This window comes from Bos javanicus, chromosome 2 (genome assembly GCF_032452875.1).
Source record: "Bos javanicus breed banteng chromosome 2, ARS-OSU_banteng_1.0, whole genome shotgun sequence".
NCBI lineage: Eukaryota > Metazoa > Chordata > Mammalia > Artiodactyla > Bovidae > Bos > Bos javanicus.
In genome coordinates, this window is record NC_083869.1 from 38497027 (window position 1) to 38516413 (window position 19387).

The following is a 19387-nucleotide window of genomic DNA, read 5'->3' on the forward strand; positions in this document are numbered from 1 at the left end:
AGAGTGAAGAAGTTGGCTTAAAGCTCAACATTCAGAAAACGAAGATAATGGCATCCGGTCCCATCACTTCATGGCAAATAGATGGGAAAACAGTGGAAACAATGACGGACTTTATACATGAGTATGAGTAACCTCTGGGTGTTGGCAATGGACAGGGAAGACTGGCGTGCTGCAGTCCATGGGGTTGCAAAGAGTCAGACCCTACTGAGTGTCTGAACTGAACTGAACTGAATATCAAGTCTTCCTATATCAATCTCTTGGCCCCTAAAGCTCTTTCTCTATACTGCACACCACGTAAGTCATGTTCTGTCATTAAATTCTTAACTAGCTTCCCATTGCTTTGCAGATAGAAGGCAAAAGCCTACAGAATTCAAAGCCTTACCATAGTCCCCCTCCTGCCTAGTTTCCAGCCCCAATCTGGTTTGCCCACTGGGCTCCAACCACTAGTATTCTTCTAATTCCTGTGCCAGGCAATGAAGTTCCTGGGAGTTTTTGCCTGCTGCTCCCCTGTAACAGCATGATTTCAGCTTTTCTGTGTGCCTGCTAGGGCTTCCTTTGTGGCTCAGCTACTAAAGAATCCGCCTGCAATGCAGGAGACTAAGTGACTTAGTGCCTGCTAAGTCGGTTCAGATGTGTCTGTCTGCAATCCTATAGGCCATAGGTTGCAAGGCTTCTCTGTCCATGGATTCTCCAAGCAAGAACATCGGAGTGGGTTGCCATGCCCCACTCCAGGGCATCTTTCCAACCCAGGGCTCGAACCTGCCTCTCTTATGTCTCCTGCATTGGCAGGTAGGTTCTTTACCGTTAGAACAGCATGGGAAGTCCACCTCCCTACTGCATAGAGAACTCCTTCACTTCCTCAAAGAATTCCCCTCTCTTACAACCCATGTGATGTCAGCCACTCTCATGCTAAGCTCACTTTGCACACTGTGCTCCTTCAAACCTTTATCATGTTCCTGTGGCTCAGATGGTAAAGAATCTGCCAGCAATGCAGGAGACCCAGGTTCAATCCTGAGTCAGGAAGATCCCCTGGAGAAGGTAATGGCAACCCATTCCCGTATTCTTGCCTGGAGAACTCCATGGATAGAGGAGCCTGGTGGGCTACAGTCCATGGGGTCGCAAAGAGTCGGACATGACTAGTTGTATTTGACAACGGAGTGTGTGTGTTTCATTGTTTAACAGCAGTCTGTCCCCATTGGATTGAAGAGTTCAGGCACTGCTTCAGCTTTTGCATTGTTACATCCTTCCAGCACCTCGCACAGCGTTTGACACATTGTACACATCAATGAGAGCTGTGGACTTGATGAATATGAATGAATAATCGTCCCCAGGGTGCTGTCCTGGCTCAGGGTACCCCTTCTTTCTTAGTTCAATGGGAATCAAGAATCTGAAAAAGACTGAGGTCCAAGGAAGTGTAATTTGGCCACCAGCAAGCAAATCAGGATGAAAATGTCCAATTCTGACAGATGTACCCCATGCACGTGCTGAAAGGAAAACAGAAACAGCCCGCCTCAGAGAGATGGTAAACATTTTGTTCCCTGGCCAGTGCCCTCCTCTTCAATACACTCCCAAGCTGACCTTTAGAAGGACTTTTGTCTAGTGGGAGGTCTCTTTTAACCTCCAGTGAATAAGGGTGTGAAGTGGTGTTTGCTTTTTTCCCTTTGTTCTCTGGCTGAGAAAAGTCTGGAGGCGGTTGAGTGAGGCTTAGTAATACAATTGCCTTCCCTTTCAAATGCTAAAAAGGGGTTTTGCTCCTGGTTTGGTATAATCTGAGTCTTGTAGAGGTCTGGAAGAGATCCACTCCCCTTTCTTTTGGCATCTTATTTCCTGTAGGCTAGGGCCAACTTTGCAATTAATAGGGAAACCAAAGCTGTAAAAATATAGTCAACCTTGCCCTCCAAGCATCTCTGTGTGGTGAGCCAGCACAGGAGAGTTAATCACTACATTGACAGAGAAGGCCTCCAGGAGAAATGCAGGATGTCTATAGTCCCGCTGTCCTGGATCTGGCTGCAGATCCTGGCATCCGAGGCATTCTCTTCTCTCCAGAGAGAGCTGGAGTCACAGGCTGACTTACCTAAGTTGGCTGTTATCACAGACTTTTGATTCCCATACAGATGTGGACCCAGGGCTTGGGGGAGCCCAGTGTTTGTACAATTTGGAGGGCTCTCTTTAAGAAAGAGAACACAAACCATGAATACAGTCAGATTTGAGACTTTGAAAAGAACAACTGAGGGTCATCATTGGCTTCATGATACTGTTACCCAAAAACAGAGTTTGCCTCTTGCTGGGTATCCAGCCAAAGATCAGGAGAAGGAAAGATTTATTACTTGCAGGAAGTAAGGCGATCACTGGGGCCCTTTCCCAGAGCAGCAAAATTGCAGTCTCCCTGTATTGCAAAACTGGAGAAGTTTTAGGCTAAAGGTACATGCATATCCATGAAGGGGGCTTGGGCAGTGTATGCATACTGATAAAGGGGCTTGAGCAGAGGAGAATTCAGCATAGAATTGGGGAAAAGATTGACAGGGATTAGTTGACTGAAGTCTCAAGGGTCAGAAAATGTCACCATCATCATATCGTAGGTTCTGATGAGTCTGTGGTCTCTGCATGTAGTTATAGTCCTCCACTTGGGTGGGACCCTTAGTTCCTGCAGAACTCAAAACTATGTATCAGATTGTGATGTATATCTCTTAAGGAGGAATTGGGACTCTTTTTGTTGTTGTTGTTCAGCTGCTCAGGCTTGTCCAGCTCTTTGCAACCCCATGGACTGCAGCACGCCAGGCTTTCCTGTCCTTCACTCTCTCCCAAAGCTTGTTCAAACTCATGTCCATTCAGTCACTGATGCCATTCAACCATCTTGTCTTCTGTCGTCCCCTTTCCCTCCTGCCTTCAACCTTTCCCAGCATCAGAGTCTTTTTCAATGAGTTGGCTTTTCGCATCAGGTGGCCAAAGTATTGAAGCTTCAGCTTCAGCATCAGTCCTTCCAATGAATATTCAGGGTTGATTTCTTTTAGGATTGACTGGTTGGATCTCCTTGCATTTCAAGGGACTCTGAAGAGTCTTTTCCAACACCACAGTTTGAAAGCATCAATTCTTCAGCACTCAGCCTACTTCATGGTCAACTCTCACATCTGTACATGACTACTGAAAAAAATCATAGTTTTGACTAGATGGACATTTGTTGTCAATGTGATATCTCTGCTTTTTAATATTCTAGCTACATCACAGACTGGCTTAGGCCAAAATTGGCTTCTCTAATATCAAGAAAACTGCCTGGTTCTTTTTCTCTGAGGACCCTCTACCCTGTCTGCTTACAGTATCTTTGCCTCTGCCCCCGTAAAGTGTACTAGAAAAGCAGAGGCTTGGAAGCCCTTGAACAAGTTTTTCCCTCCCTAGAGCCTTAATTGTGTAATCTGTAAAATGGGGCCCTCTATCTACAAAACTGATGTGTGAGAAAGATGCGAGAGAGAAAAGAAAATACCTTGTGTTTGGTAGGAGGCATTAATTAAAATGCCATTTTGAAGACCTCCTCTCTGGGATGTTATAGATTCATTATGAGCTAGCTTCTCTTCTTTTTGTGTCTCTTTTCGCTTTATTGAAGTTTTTCTCAGGTTTCATTCTAATCCACTTGGAATATATATTATTATGAACACTTTGAAACTTAGCAAAAGTTCCTGAACCAGGTAGCTGAAGTCAGTACATTTTTTTTTTGAGATTTCAAGGATTTCTAACAACTTTAATTTGTTTTACTTTTTAAAGAGCCAGTCCAATTTGTTGTTGCTATTGTTTTCCTTGGGGACTTGATAAATTTGATGTGTTGTTTAATTTTTTTGCTGCTGTGGAAAGGTCATCCAAAAGTCAGTCTGGTATGTGGTGTGTGGTGTGGTATGCGTGTGTGTGTGTGTGTGTGGTGTCCTGGCTGAGAATCATGTTGTTCATCATCCCTAATGTCTGCCATCCCTCACCAGGTCTATGTTTATAATCCTGAAGGCATCTGAGTTTATCACAAATCAAAATCAGCTAGTAAACCTGCAGAGGAATGGGAAAGGATGAAGGCAAATAAAAGGATGATTAAGTGAAGTCATAGGTCACAAGTAGGTCAATAGTACTTGGGAGTCCCTGGCCTCATACCTTGTTCAACCCCCAGCCTTGCTATTACCAGTTTTTAACCTATAGCCATATTCATCTGAACTTTTAAAATCTCACTTTGCTTTTCTATAAAACTGAGATATTATAACTTTTCTTAGAGGGTCACTGTGAGGATTAAATGAGAAAATCCTCTCAGTGTGCAAAGAAGAGTAACTAGAATAGGGTAAACCCTCAATAAATGGTGGTTATCATTAGCAGCATCCTGTATAGTCTGTATTGTGCATGACATACATCACCTCATGTTCACAACACTGCCCAAGATGGGGAAATGCAGTCTAGACCAGAATTTAGTTGTTTTAACGAGTCTCCATGTACTGCTCTTTACCGAATCAAAGATCCGTGGGTTTGTAAGATGAATGCCTATTTTCAGGTATTAAAATGTGGGGGAAAATATGTTTCTCAGAAATGAAATATAGAAGTGCTCTTTCCATTACACTACTTCTTGTATCTTTCCTCTCAAATTTCTCATTAGAGCTGTTAAAAGATAAACTGAAATGTATTAAAAATTTTAGGAGTTCATTTGAGAAAAAATGGGTTTGGATCTGGCAACATTCAATTGAGCAGATAGAAAGGAGCTCCAAGGAGCTATACCAAAAAGACTGTTATTATATGCAGAAAGGAGCAGCCCTTTTTTGTTAGGCAAAAGAGAGAGTTGGTTGTTACAAGGTTATTTTCTTTAGGGCATGGTGGGGATCTATCAAACAGATTACCTAACTAGTGATGATCAGGAGATTCCTGACTGACTGGTTTAAGATTCCATTTCTGAGAGAGCAGAAACAGTAATTAACTCTCAATTAAAAGACACTTACTCCTTGGAAGAAAAGTAATGACCAACCTAGATAGCATATTGAAAAGCAGAGACATTACTTTACCAACAAAGGTCCGTCTAGTCAAGGCTATGGTTTTTTCCTGTGGTCATGTATGGATGTGAGAGTTGGACTGTGAAGAAGGCTGATTGCCAAAGAATTGATGCTTTTGAACTGTGGTGTTGGAGAAGACTCTTGAGAGTCGCTTGGACTGACTGCAAGGAGATCCAACCAGTCCATTCTGAAGGAGATCAGCCCTGGGATTTCTTTGGAAGGAATGATGCTAAAGCTGAAACTCCAGTACTTTGGCCACCTCATGCGAAGAGTTGACTCATTGGAAAAGACTCTGATGCTGGGAGGGATTGGGGGCAGGAGGAGAAGGGGACGACAGAGGATGAGATGGCTGGATGGCATCACTGACTCGATGGACATGAGTCTGAGTGAATTCTGGGAGTTGGTGATGGACAGGGAGCCCTGGCGTGCTGCAATTCATGGGGTCGCAAAGAGTCGGACATGACTGAGCGACCGAACTGAACTGAACTGAACTGATGGTGATATGGGGCTTATCCTAAGTGACTCTGTTTGGGGCCTGTTGTCTTTTTTTTTTTTTTTTAATAACACATTGTTCAATAGTAGATGTGCCCATTTTCAGCATAATTTATTAGCTGGATTACATATAGCAATATCAGTGTTACATATAGGGACATCAGTGTAGGGTTCTGTAGAATTTTCACTGTACCCTCCATTGTCATCACTTTCAACCTGTAACCCAAATACTTAGCCGATCAAGCTGACAAGGCCACATTTTCCCATCTCAAGAAAACTACTAGGCAGCCATGTGGTGATGTTCAGAAGTATCCTAATTCAAGCTGTAAGCTGATAAACTCTGTAGAACACTTTGGCTGAGGCTGGGGAGACCTGGATATGCAAAACCCACTGTGGGAAACCACGTGATATAGGAAATAAACATGTTGTTTGGGATGGATGACCCAAGTCCACCTGTAAATTCTTCAGCACAGTAGCTTTGAGACTTTAGATAAATGATATTGTCTATAAAATGACACCAATAACCCCACCCTGCTGACTTCCGAACATCGGAGTGAAGATCCAGGAGATAATGCATGTGAAATATAATGTGTGTGGATGTGCTGTACAAATAAAATGTTTATTAATGTAATTGTTCATTGCTATGCGTGTGTGCTAAGTCACTTCAGTCCTGCCCAACTCTTTGAGACTCTATGGACTGTGGCCTGCCAGGCTCTTCTGTCCATGGGCTTCTCCAGGCAAGAATACTGGAGTGGGTTGCCATGCCCTCCTTCAGGAGATCGTCCCAACCCAGGGATGAAACCCCCATCTCTTAGGTTTCCTGCATTGGCAGGCAGGTTTTTTTTTTTTTTACCACTAGCGCTACCTGTTCATTGCTATAGCATGTTATTTTTAGGGGAAATTAGATGGTGGGGATGGGACATGTAACATATAGAAAAGGTACATGCATATATGATTGTGTGTGTATTCTGAAAAGCCTAAAAGGGTATATGCCACACTGTTTATTGTGATGGGCTTTTCTCTTTTTTGGGCCATGCCTTGCAGCTTGTGGGATTTTAGTTCCCCAACCAGGGATGGAACCTGGGCCCTCAGTAGTGAAAGCACAGAGTCCTAACCACTAGATACCCAGGGAATCTCACTAGGGTGTTGTCATATTTACTTCTATATGGATTGCTTGAGTTATTTTGACAACAAGCATGTATTTTTATAATATTTTTATTTCGAGAAATTCCTCAAAAGCAACAAAGATCCCCTGTGCTAAACAGAAGTTCTTTCAAAACCTGTGATTTGGACAAATCGAATCCATTTTAACACATCTTATTCTAGACCTCCACCTTACCCCCAATATGCTATCAGATTATGTGAAAAGCAGCCCCTACTCTCCCACTTCGCTTTAAATTCTACAGCCTAATATTTGGTGGTTGTTGGTTTTATTTGGATATCCTCATGTAATATTGGAATACTAAGTTTCATACCACTGAGTATCAAGATTTGTAATTAAAAGGGATCCAATTTGAGCAGAGAACCAGCAGTTTCCATAAATCAGAAGCACAACATCTCAGAAATTAAGTTTCCTATGGGATTTGGTGCTTTCACTGCTGTGGCCTGGGTTCAATCCCTGGCTGGGGAACTAGGACCCCACAAGCCATGCAGCATGGTCAAACAAAAAGTTTCCCATAAAAGGTTAAAAACAAACAAACAAAAAGCTTGCCTTTTAGGAAATGTAAAATATGTAATATTTCCTCAGTAGCCAGTCTTTGGCTCTCTTGCTAGTTGAATATCTGCCTCTCATTTTAGAAATTGGTAATATGTTTGTAGCTCTGTCTTCAACCTTCTATCTGACAGACTTTTCTCTGGAGATCTTTTCCATTCCTTGATTCCCCATGCATCTAGTACTATCTCTTTGCATATAAACCCCAAATGTTTTTCTCTAGCCCAACCACCCTTTTTTATTTCTGTAAGACTTCTAAATTATCAGCTCAATTTGGATTCATTGCTGGTATCTCAACTCTAGAACAAACTCAAAGCCCAAGTAATCTTTTTTTTTTTCCTGTCTATAATTCTCCCCAGTCAGCCAGGGCTGACCAAGACCGTCATTTTATCTTGAACTTCTCCCTTCTCTGTGCCTGCTTCCCCACAATGCTTTGCTTGGATTTTTATAGCATCCTTTGCTTCTTCCCATGTCTACTCCCACCTCCTGGTTCAGGCTCTTGCGTTCACAAAAAGCAGCGAGAGTGAAGAGAGACAAGCAATGGGTGGTCAGGAAGCCCTCACAATGGGACTGGCATGTGACTCAGAACTGTGAAAGATACTATCCTTGAGTGGAAAAAGTTATTCCAAAATAATGGAACAGCATCAGTAGAGGCACCCCAGGCATAGAAATGCCTGGCATCATTAAAGAAAGGCAAGGAGGTGGAGCTTTCACCTTGGGTATGTATAGATCTTCTCAGGGATCAGGTTGGACAGGTATGTTCATTCCTGGAAGACTCTGAATTTCAATCTGTAAATAGTGGAAAAATACAGACCTATGTGGCACGAAAACCTATTATAAAACTGTGTGATAGTTAAGGGAATAAATCACGCAAGCTTTGATTATGACAATAGGAATTGATGCACAGCATATTGATCTCTCAGAAGCAATGAGTGACTAGTTGATCATGGGAGCAGAAAGGGTGGGAGGTTAAAGCACCAGAAATGACTGAGTTTAAGTAGCCTGGGTGTTTAAAAGCATGACTAACATTGAAGAGAAATGTAAATTCAGCTTTGTGCTTGTGAATGACAGTCGAGCTCAGTTTTAGGCATGTAGAATGTGATGTGTCAGTGGGATATACAGGTGGAGGTGTCTAAAACACCCTATTACCTCTGTGAGGAGGATCACCTAGGAAATCTATTCCTAGCTCCCTGCTGGATATATGACTTTTGTTTATATGTTCCATCAGCACAAAGACAAGCTGTCTAGCATTGATTCCCTTACCACAGGCCACCTTCAGCTTCCACTGCCCCATGTTGGTTAATGATATTTTCATTTCCCAGATCCCCTTGTCTACCACCTATGGGTTGTTTTCAATTCCTTGCTCCTTTGATGCTTGTACTTATTTAGGCACCAAATCATATTGATTTTTCCTTTACAGTGTCTCTTATGTCTATATGTCTCTGCCTCTTCTAACTCTTCCGATTGCCTAACTGCCTGGTCCTTATTTTTTATAGCATAATAACCATCTTTTGATGAGACACTTGCCTCCAGAATGTCTCCTAACAACCCATTCTGTCTACCACAATAAGATTACTCTTCCCAAAACCCTAAATTGATCTTGTCACTCCCTTTCTCACAAACTTTGATTGACTTTCTGTCATCAACAAGAGAAAGTTCAAATTCCTTAATATTATAAAATTCATAATATGTCTACTCTAGCATTTTCTCTAGCCAAACTGATCTATTTGCCATCTGGGAACCTATTTTTCTCTCTCCCAGCCTTACTTTATTGCTTGCAATTTTATTGGAGTACATGTAGAGTGAAAGATAAATTTATAGAAATACCTTGAAATGTACGAAGAGAGAGGCTTTGTGTTCTGGCAGAGTCTCAGATGGGGCTCCACTGAATACTCCCAGCTACTCCTGGCATGCTGGTGGGCTCCAATAACAGACCTAAAGTCTAGCGAAGGGAAAGAATAGAGAAAAGGAAATGAGAAAAGAAGGGAAGAAAGGGGAGATACAGGAAAGGTGTAGGAGTTAGCCAGGAATCATACAAATATCAGAGTACTAAATAAGAGTGTTCATAAACCTTACAGTGATTACCCTCTTGGCTCTGAGTTTCTCAAGGCCAGAAACCAGATCTGATTGTCTTTGTCTCTCAGCACCCAGCACAGACTGACACACGGAGGCTGCTTCATCAAGAATTCTTACATGAATTGTCAACAATTCTTGTCTTCTTCATTGAAAAGTTCTCGGTTCCTACCCCCTCAGGTTTTATTTTGCAATTGTAAGGATTTCTGTTGCTTCCCGTATACCTCTTCCAAGATGTCCAGAACACTGATGAAGAAAAAGGGGAAAACAACAGCACTTGAAAAGAGTTTTTAAAATATGGCATGTAATAGGAAAAATTATTTACCCCCACCTAGGCCTATTTTTTCATACATTTCCAGAATCATACTCAACTTTCTGTCTCATTTCCAGCAGCTTGTGAGCAACTTTAACCATTAACTCTTTCCAGCAACAATCATTCGTTGTTAAGTCATGCCCTTGTTATGCGAGTATATAATGTTTTCCCTCTTAATAAGCATATTACTCTGTGCTAGTTGCTAATGAAGTTCATTCTCTCTGCCTCCACCTCTTCTCCATCTTGCCAGGCCATTTGGAATTCTAATCCTGTCCTGGATGCCCGCCTTCCTAACTGACGATGGGTGTCATCTGCTAACAGCATGTATCATCTGTCAGCTCTAGGAGCTTATTTTCTGTTCTATCCATGTAAATCATTGATGAAGTATTAAAGAATCAGTCCCAGAATAGAGTCCTGTGGGATATGATTTCTGATCTCCCCAAGTTTGACATGAGTGTTGTTGATAACGCACTCATAAGACTACCTACCACAGAGCCACACTTCCCTCAATGTGTTGATTGAATGCAGTCTTGGGGAAGATAATTAAAAGTCTTTCTGGAGCAAAGAGCTATGGAGAAGTTTAGGGAGAAACTTAATAATGATTGCCCCAATTTTCTGCTTGGTACTTTACATCTACTGATTTACTCGGTCCTTTCACAATTCTGTAAGGCAGTGTAGTATAATGGTTAACACCCTGGATTCTGAGGTTGAACTGCCTGACATTGAAATTGCACTCCATACTTTCTAGCTGTCTGCCTGGGCAAGATATTGAAATTTTCTGCACTTTAATTTTATCATCTGAAAAATAAGAAGAATAGAATTCACCTCAGAGGATTGATTTGAAGATTCCATTGCACATAAAGCACTTAAACAGTGCCTGACACATAGGGAATCTTCTACAAATCTTATCTGTTATTATTATCCCAAATTAAAATTGAATAAACTGAGTTGGTATGCAACAGAGCCAAAATTTGAGTCCCTGGGTTGTCTGACTCCAATTCTTAAGCTGTTTCTACTTTAATGTACAAACTTTTAAATTTATATCCCACATATTTCCAAAAGAGACTTCAGATGAAAATGACCATAGCAATCAGAAATGCATTAGATTTTATGCCAAAACCTGATAATTTAAGTCAATTTTTTTCGTAGGGAGGTGTTTATATTTGATAGAAATCTTTTTAAAAGATAAGTTATTTTATAAGAGAAAAAAATTAACCTGTTTAAAATTAAAATTATAAGATATTAGATTTAAAAAATTATAGACATTATATATTTCAAACTACTAGTTAATAAGAGACTCTTTGGGAGTTCTTTTTGTTTTACTTTTCCCCCTAATAACATAAGTGGTAAATGCTTGAAGTAGAAAACTTGGAAAACTGTGAGAACCCCAGGAAAGGAAAATCACCCATAATTCAAACACTCATAGTAATTACTTTTAATGTTTTCTTGTATGCACTCTTTAGAGTTATTTTTCTATACAGAAATTTTCTTTACAAAATGGAATCACAATATATATGTTATTTTGTGTAGACTGTTTTTAACTTAGTGATAGATTATAAGCATTTTTAATATCATTATTTTATTGCTATGTAAAATCTGTAAAAAACAAATGGTGTGAGAGTACCTTAAATAATCTAACTAATCCCCTATTGTTGGGCATGTAGGTTGATCCTATTTTCTTTCCTATGATTATAAATAAAACTGTCATGAAGAATCTTGTATTATGTTGTTGCATAATTCTCTCGTTATGCACAAATCCTTTTTATCCTTAACAGATGGTTAGCCAGCCTCTGTTTGATCACTTCCAGTAACAGGGAGCTCACTTCTTTGCCAGACAGTTCATTCCATTTATGGACAACTCTAATTGTTAGAAAGTTCTTTATTTTTAACTAAAATCTGTTCTCCTTAACTTACTCTCATTGATTCTAGTTTTGTGGTCTGGAATTACCCAAAGCAATCTTTCCTTTTTGTACTTGGCAGCCCATCAAATACACAAAGAAGACCATAATGAAACTCCCTAAGTATTCTCTTCCTGAAGATAAATATCTATGCTTATAAGTCTTATGATAAAAAAGGATAAGGCATTGGTAGCAGTAGGGGGTTCCTCATATAGGGTATAAATTTGGTAACATCATATTCCCTTTTTGCTTTGGCCTCCTGGAAGCTCAGAGTCTTATTGGTTGCCTCATCTTTATAACTTTATCACCTCCATGTATATGCACTCTCTGCCCTTAGGTCTAATCATTGTATTTTGCCTGTATTTTTTTCTATTATTTTTTTCTTAAAAATTTTTCTTTTACAGAAACATATCTCTGTAAGCTCTATATCTCTGTAAGCTCTATATCTCTATGGTTCTAGGTGCATCATAATCAAATATGTTTCTCTATTTTCTTTAGCCATTCTTTGCATGAAATTAGTTAAGCATTTTTGTTCCGTATCACCTTTTAGCATATATTCAATCTTTTACTCCCAGTAGCTACCAGAATCGGAGAAGGCAATGGCACCCCACTCCAGTACTCTTGCCTGGAAAATCCCATGGACGGAGGAGCCTGGTAGGCTGCAGTCCATGGGGTCGCTAAGAGTCGGGCATGACTGAGTGACTTCACTTTCACTTTTCACTTTCATGCATTGGAGAAGGAAATGGCAACCCACTCCAGTGTTCTTGCCTGGAGAATCCCAGGGATGGGGGAGCCTGGTGGGCTGCCGTCTATGGGGTCACACAGAGTCAAACACGACTGAAGCGATTTAGCACCAGCAGCAGCAGCAGCTACCAGAATAATGAAATAGTTTTAATTCCCTACCCCTTTTCTATGGTGGAAAACTTAATGTGATGGGGAGATAGAAAACATAATCTCAGTCCTACTGAATCATTAACATCTGCTGTGCTAAGTCGCTTCAGGTGTGTCCGACTCTGCAACTCTGGACCATAACCCACCAGGCTCCTCTCTCCATGGGATTCTCCAAGCAAGAATATTAGAGTGGGTTCATGCCCTTTGAACCCATGTCTTTTATGTTTCCTGCATTGAAAAGCAGGTTCTTTACCACTAGCACACCTGGGAAGCCCTAATCATTAATAGTTTCTATCAAACTGACAATATCTCCTCTGTCATCCAGCAGCACCGTTTTCTGTTCTTGAAATAAATTAGAGTGCATATCTAAGCCTTTGGATCAATGATTAATACACATGTGAAATGGCAGAGTTTACAAACTCTTCTCTACCCAAGAAGAGGATGGATAATCCTCAATTGCAACACCTCTGAAAGAATGGTAACATTGTCCTTTTACCCTGAGGGAACAGACGTGAGACTTGAACCCAGGTCCTCTAGCTCTAAATCTGTGAGCCCGACTCTGCCCCTCAAGTACACTGACTTCAGAAGAGCTCTGGCCTGGCCTGGGCCACAAGGATTCCACTGCTGTTGGATGGGAGGCAGGCGACTCTGCATGTTTCCCCTTTCATTCGGAATCCGGCTCTGATTATCCTCTTCCCACAGAGAGAAGCGTGGTGGCTGCCAGTTGCATATGGCTTGACGAAGATAGGAGAGGACATAAAGGCGCCCCCCTCCTCCCTGTGCTCCCGGATGAGAATCAAGCAGATTGTTTCCTATTTGGAGGAAGTGCATGTGAGAAACCTAAGGCAGCAGGCAAACCTCAGATGAGTGAGAATAAAAACTACTCCCCCGACCCCCTTGCGTGGTTTTGCCTGGAGGAGCCAGGTATGAAGGCACCAGGGCTGTCTGTGGGCCAGAGAGCTGGGATGCTTCTGCCCCAGGAACTTCCTTCCTGAATGTCCTCTCCTAAAGAGAGGCTGTGATTGCCTTCAGCCTCCCTGGAAGACCTCCGCGGCTGGCAGGCTGGCCTGGTGCAGCAGCTCAGAGTTGAAACCCTCTTAAAAATAGCTCTGTTCCCTTCTGGGTTTAGCAACTCACACTTGAAAAGCTCTTTATTCTTATAATGAATAGAGAACAGGGACTTTTCATTGAAAAAGAAGAGCTATAGCACAAACTAAATGCAGGCTGAGGGTAGTTATTCGTTTGAAGCGGTGGACAGAGAGGACCTCAGCACTCAGTTTTCACAGGTATCAGCCCTTTCCTTGGATTATTCCTGAAATAGAGGCGTGGAGAGGCTTTTGAGCGGCTCTTGCTGTCAAAAGCACATGTGTGGTGGGCAGTGTTTCGAGTGGCAGCACTACTAGAGACCAGCTGAGCAGCCTGAAGTTCAAATTTCAATCTAATTAGTTGACGGAAGAAGCTAAAGACCTGAAAGAAAGGTTTAACTCTTCGCTACCCATAAGCTACTTCTAAGGTCATGTCCATACCCTTGAAGGACCGAGAGGGGCTGAAAATAAAAGGATGGGTGTGGGGCTTCAGGAAGCTGACACCTACTTTGGTGGAAAGAATTGCTTTTAGGTGTATGATGGGGAATCTTGTCACTCAGAGAGGTCAGATTCCTCAATTATGTCTTTTCCGGAAAGAAAAAGGAATTCGGGTAGAGAAATGAGGTAAAACTTAGTCTATGTTGTCAAATCTTGTTTCCAAGTAATGCATTTTCTTTAAGTCAAATGAAATGCAATTTTCAGGATCCCATTGAGCCAGTGAGAAATTCAATCTCAGCCATTATTTGTATCTCCTCCCCTACTTCAGTTATAAGCATCTGGGAGGCATATGTGTTGCATGAGAAAGAAGGGTGAGACATCTGAATCAGGCAGTGTAATTAAAACTAGTCATTAGACAAAAGACGTCAAATTACAGTGTCTTAAGATAAGTTTGCTTCTTACCCAGTCTAAGGTGGCCAGGTGTTCTTTGGCCAGAGAGCTGTTTTTGGCAGCTCTCCTTAGGTGGTAACTCAGGGATCTGGGCTCCTTCCATCATCGGCTCTTCTAATCATTGTCTAGACTTTGCAGTCCTTTGCTTTCTGCTACCCAGACCAGAAAGACGTTGGAGGTGGCAATGGAGAGATCATAAGGGCCAGGCCTAAAAGTGGTGTATGTTACTTAAGCTCACATTCCATCAGCCAGATTTAGTCACTTAGCTCTGGTAAGATGGGAGGGTGGGGGCAGAGCAATAGAGTGGGTCTGTATGAAATAAGGAAAGGTGAAATAGAACTGTGAGGAATAAATTTCTGTTGTTTAAGCTACCTTGTCTATGGTAGTCTGTTATAACAAGTCCAAACTAAGAAAGTAATCATTTCAAATTATGATGTTTGCTCAAAATAAGTCATACCAAATTCACTTATTTTCCCTTTTGAGTTGGAGTATTATATTGTCAGAGTAGGGGACTATGATGCTGCTGCTGCTGCTAAGTCGCTTCAGTCGTGTCCGACTCTATGCGACCCCATAGACGGCAGCCCACCAGTCTCCCCCATCCCTGGGATTCTCCAGGCAAGAACACTGGAGTGGGTTGCCATTTCCTTCTCCAATGCATGAAAGTGAAAAGTGAAAGTGAAGTCGCTCAGTCATGTCCAACTCGTCGTGACCCTATGGACTGCAGCCTACCAGGCTCCTCCATCCATGGGATTTTCTAGGCAAGAGTACTGGAGTGGGATGCCATTGCCTTCTCCATAGACCTGGTCTAATTTTGATTCGTTTGAAGGCCTCAATAGCTATATATCTTGAAGGATTTGAAGTCATCAGACAATTAAATGTAGAGTGCTAAGATTTGAGCTTTGCTAATTGTCTATTAATAATAAGTTGCTCTTACCTGTATAAATTCTGAAGCAACAGAAAAGTAAATGCAAATGTCAACCCAAAAGAGAAAAAACCTCTCAGCTTTGTTTTTGCCAAAACTGATGGGAGACTATGGTTGGTAATGTGCCCACAATCTAACCCCTAATCATTCCTAATATTCCAACACTCTGTCCAGTCATGGGCTTAACTGGAGCATTGCAGGTTTCCCCCTAGGAGGCAGCTCAGGGCTTGGTGGAAGAGATTTAATGTGTCCTGAGCAGACAGACTGAGAGAAACTTCAAAGAACTCAGAAAGGATTCAGGCAGCATTTGCAGTGCCTTCCCCCAAATTCACCAAGCATGGTTAGAAGTAGATGGAGTGGGCTAAAAGTGGCAGACATTATAATCCTGACATTTCTGGAAGGGCAGAAATTCTTATTTTACCAGCCAAGTTAGGATCGCAAGGAGAGAAATAGAGTGGTTACTTCCGGCAAAAACGGATGAACCTGGAGTTGGTCTTCTCTTCTTGTTGCTGTTTCAGTCCACATTTTGCTATTGGATTCATATGAAGATGTAGAAGGAATGTGTATCTCTTTTGAAGTTGTTTCCAAAATAGGAAGAATAGCTGACTTGACAAACGATGGGACCCAATTAAAAATTGTCTCAACTGAGTGCAACACAGGCTGGACTCTCCTAGAAACACTTGAACAGCAATAAATATCAAGACTTTTATTTAAGTTAAAATTTTTTTCAAAAAAAAAAAAAAGAAACTCCATACACAATGCAACTGCTCAGATACAGGGTTGAGACAGACAGCCTTGACATAAATTTTTATAAAAATGTTCCAGGGGTTTTATTTCATCGGAACTTAATATGACAACTATTATGTGTCTGATAAAAATGTTAATGCAGTCTCCAGCTGCATATGTTCAATAAATGATTGCTTAAGAGTGTATTCCATGGTAGGTACAATGCTGGATCCTGGGAGCTGATGGTAGTACTGTGTCTGGAATAATCTGTCCAGTGAAAGGCACGTACTTTAAGAGCAGAATTAATTAATTAAAGTGGAGCATTGGTAGGTGGAGACTTAATTCTGTTTCTTTAGGTTTCCATGAGGCAACTTCTAACCTATGGGAATAATATTTGAGTATTTTATTGTTAAATATTTTACCTGGAAATGACAACAACACTGATGTAACTAGCTTAAACAATGAGGAAATTTAGTGTCGTTCATAACAGTGATAATAAATTCAAAGACAGTGCAAACATGTCATAACTGGAGTGAGGGACCTATATCTTTGCTCACTTTGAACTCTTCTAGCCTGGTGGGCTGCCGTCTATGGGGTCGCACAGAGTCGGACACGGCTGAAGCGACTTAGCAACAGCAGCAGCAGCAGCAGCGGTCTCTAGGTAGAAGCTTTTTCTTCAAACCCTCTCTTGTGGTTAGAAGATGGCTACCATCTGTCCTGGGACAAAATGCTTCCTCATTAGAAAATCTCTCTTCTAACCAGTGAATAAAAGTTCTCACCTTCAGTCTAATTAAGCTAATATGTATCCTGCACCCATCCCAACAGCAGGCTCTAGGATAATACCATGAACTGATTGGCTTAAGCTTACATTCTGAACCAATCACTTGCAAGGGGATTAGAATTACTCTGACTGGCTTGAGTAGAGAATAGAATCAGTTCCCTGAGACATTTAGGCAACATGAAAGAGAGGGGCTTTTGTGAACAACATCAGGGCTCTTTTTGAAAGGAGGAGAATAGTAGAGATGAATGCCATATAGATGCTAAATCTAGTCAGAGGGGAAAGAAGGTCTTACTGGGTGGGTGAGTTTAGGGGGAAGAGAAGCTAGGTAGCTTTCCTTTCTCTTTGAGGGAAACTGGCCCTCTCCTGATGGTGGTACCTTTCTTTTTGTGGTAATAGCTATAACACTTACCCTTAAAGCCCTGCACGAAATGTAGGGCTTTAATGGTAAGCCCTGCTTCAGTCGTCCTACTTCTCTGTATCTGACTGTGTCATATGAAGTCAATTAGGTAGCACTTCGTAGGAAGGCTAATTATGGTCAAGGTCCAGGCTCTACTCGCCACTGTATATGTACTGGAAATAAACCTGGCTATTTGATCATCATCAGTTGGATTCCTGTGTCTATTTCTAATTAATTCATAACCAGTGGGAGGCATGATTATCACCCCTAAAAACTTGCTGTCTGGAGCAAGCCAGAATCTAGAGGACTCTGGGAACTCTGTCACACAGAGGAAATGTAGAGTTCAATGTTGAAACATTCAGTTGCCATCAAATATCTAGATATATCTAGATATATCAGATATTCAGGAAGTTCAAAGGGTGTGAATTTTCACAGGCATAGCTGTGGAGAAGGCTGTTCTGCTAGTAAGGAGAACCCTGTCATTGGAAGTATTCATGCACAGGCTGGATGGCAATCTTTCAAGTGTGCTTTAAAATGGAATTCTGCACATTTGGGAAGTTGAACACAGTTGTTTCTATAACATGATCCAACTTTTAGTTCTATGTATTTCTGCTTTGTAGATATTTTAAACCTATGGTTTTCAAAGTGTGGTCCCTGGAGCAACAACAGCATCACCTCAGAGGTTGTTAAAAGTACATATTATCAGATTTCACCCTAGATGCCTGTTACGGATTGAATTATATCCCTCCGCCAAAAAGAAATGTTGAAGTCTTAACCCCCTAGTACATAATAATGTAAAATAAGGTCACTGAAGATGTAATTAGCTAAGTCGAGGTCATACTGGAGTAGGATGGGAACTTAATGCAATATGACTGGTGTCATTAGAAGAAGAGACAGACACAAGGCATAGATACACAAGAGGAGAATGCCATGTGATGATGGAGGTGGGAAGTGAAGTTATGCACCTTCAAGCCAACCAAAGATGGCCAGCAAACCTCTGGAAGCTAGGAAGAGGCAAGGAAGGATTCTTTCCTACCCAAGGAAAGTTTCAGAGGGAGCATAGCCTTGCCAACACTGATTTCAGGCTTCTAGCCTCTAGAATTGGGAAAAAGAATATATTTCTCTAGTTTTAAACCATTTGATTTGTAGTCATTTGTTATAACTGCCCTAGGAAACTAATACACCAACTAAATCAGAAACTCTAAACTTGCTGCCCAGCAATCTGTGTTTAATCAGCCCTCCAGATGATTCTGCTGCAGACTAAAATGTGAGAATCCCTGATTTCTATTCTAGATGTAGACTGATGCCTTGCACTAGAATACACACGTGAATGAATTGGGGACTTTGTTAAAATGCAGATTCTGTTGCTGTGAACTGAGGTAGGGCCTGAGATCCTACATTTCCAATAAGCACCCAGGTGATACTATATTGCTGGTCAGCGGACCACATCTGAGGGACAAAGATCTTGAGCAGGTTTATCTAACAGAACTTTCTGTAATGATGGAGATGACCTATATCTGTACTGCCCAATAAGAAAGTCACCAGCCCTCCATAACTACTAGACCCTCAAAATGTGGCTATTCTGAGAACTGAACTTGAATATTTTTAAAAAAATATTTATTCATTTTTAATTACTTTGTTTTTGGCAGCGCTGGGTCTTCGTTGCTGTGTGGGCTTTCTCTAGTTGCAGCGAATAAGAGCTACTCTTCGCTGCGGTGTGCTGGTTTCTCATTGCAGTGGCTTCTCTTGTTGCGTAGCAGACTCTAGACTTGTGGGCTTCAGTAGTTGTGGCCTGTGGACTTACTTCCTCCATAACATATGGGATCTTCCCAGACCAGGGGTCCAACTAGTGTCCCTGCATTGCAAGGCAGATTCTTAACCACTGGACCACCGGAGAAGCCTTGAACTTGAATACTTTAAGTTTAACTAACTTGAATTTCTATAGCCACATTCAACAGGGCACGTCACCATCTCCTTGTTCCTAGATTCTGCTGCCATGCTTTGCAGAGCTAACAGAGCTCCTGACTTTTATCTGCATCATCCCTAATTTAGTAGTCAGGACTGATGGTAGAGTGCACCATGCAAGACTATGTATACTTGATAGTATATATATATTAGGAGCCACTGGAGGACATAAAATAAATAGATTACAGGGTCTTTGCCCTTAAGGAACTTCCTGTTTATAACTGATTCTCATTGTATGT

General features: G+C 41.5%; 1 long non-coding RNA gene across 2 annotated transcripts in view; it reads right to left on the minus strand.

Moving 5' to 3' along the window:
* Positions 1-1220: 1220 nt before the first annotated feature.
* The window catches only part of LOC133259669 (uncharacterized), a 48351-nt gene continuing 30184 nt past the window's right edge, over positions 1221-19387 (minus strand). Inside the window, exons 1-4 of one of the 2 annotated variants that reach the window (XR_009740477.1) lie at positions 15742-15952; positions 9295-9528; positions 9037-9151; positions 1221-3141 (exon numbers count right to left, since the gene is read on the minus strand). This is a non-coding gene — a long non-coding RNA (uncharacterized LOC133259669). Of the gene's footprint in view, positions 3142-9036; positions 9152-9294; positions 9529-15741; positions 15953-19387 lie in introns of those variants that run through there. The other variant, XR_009740476.1, reaches the window with a different exon arrangement.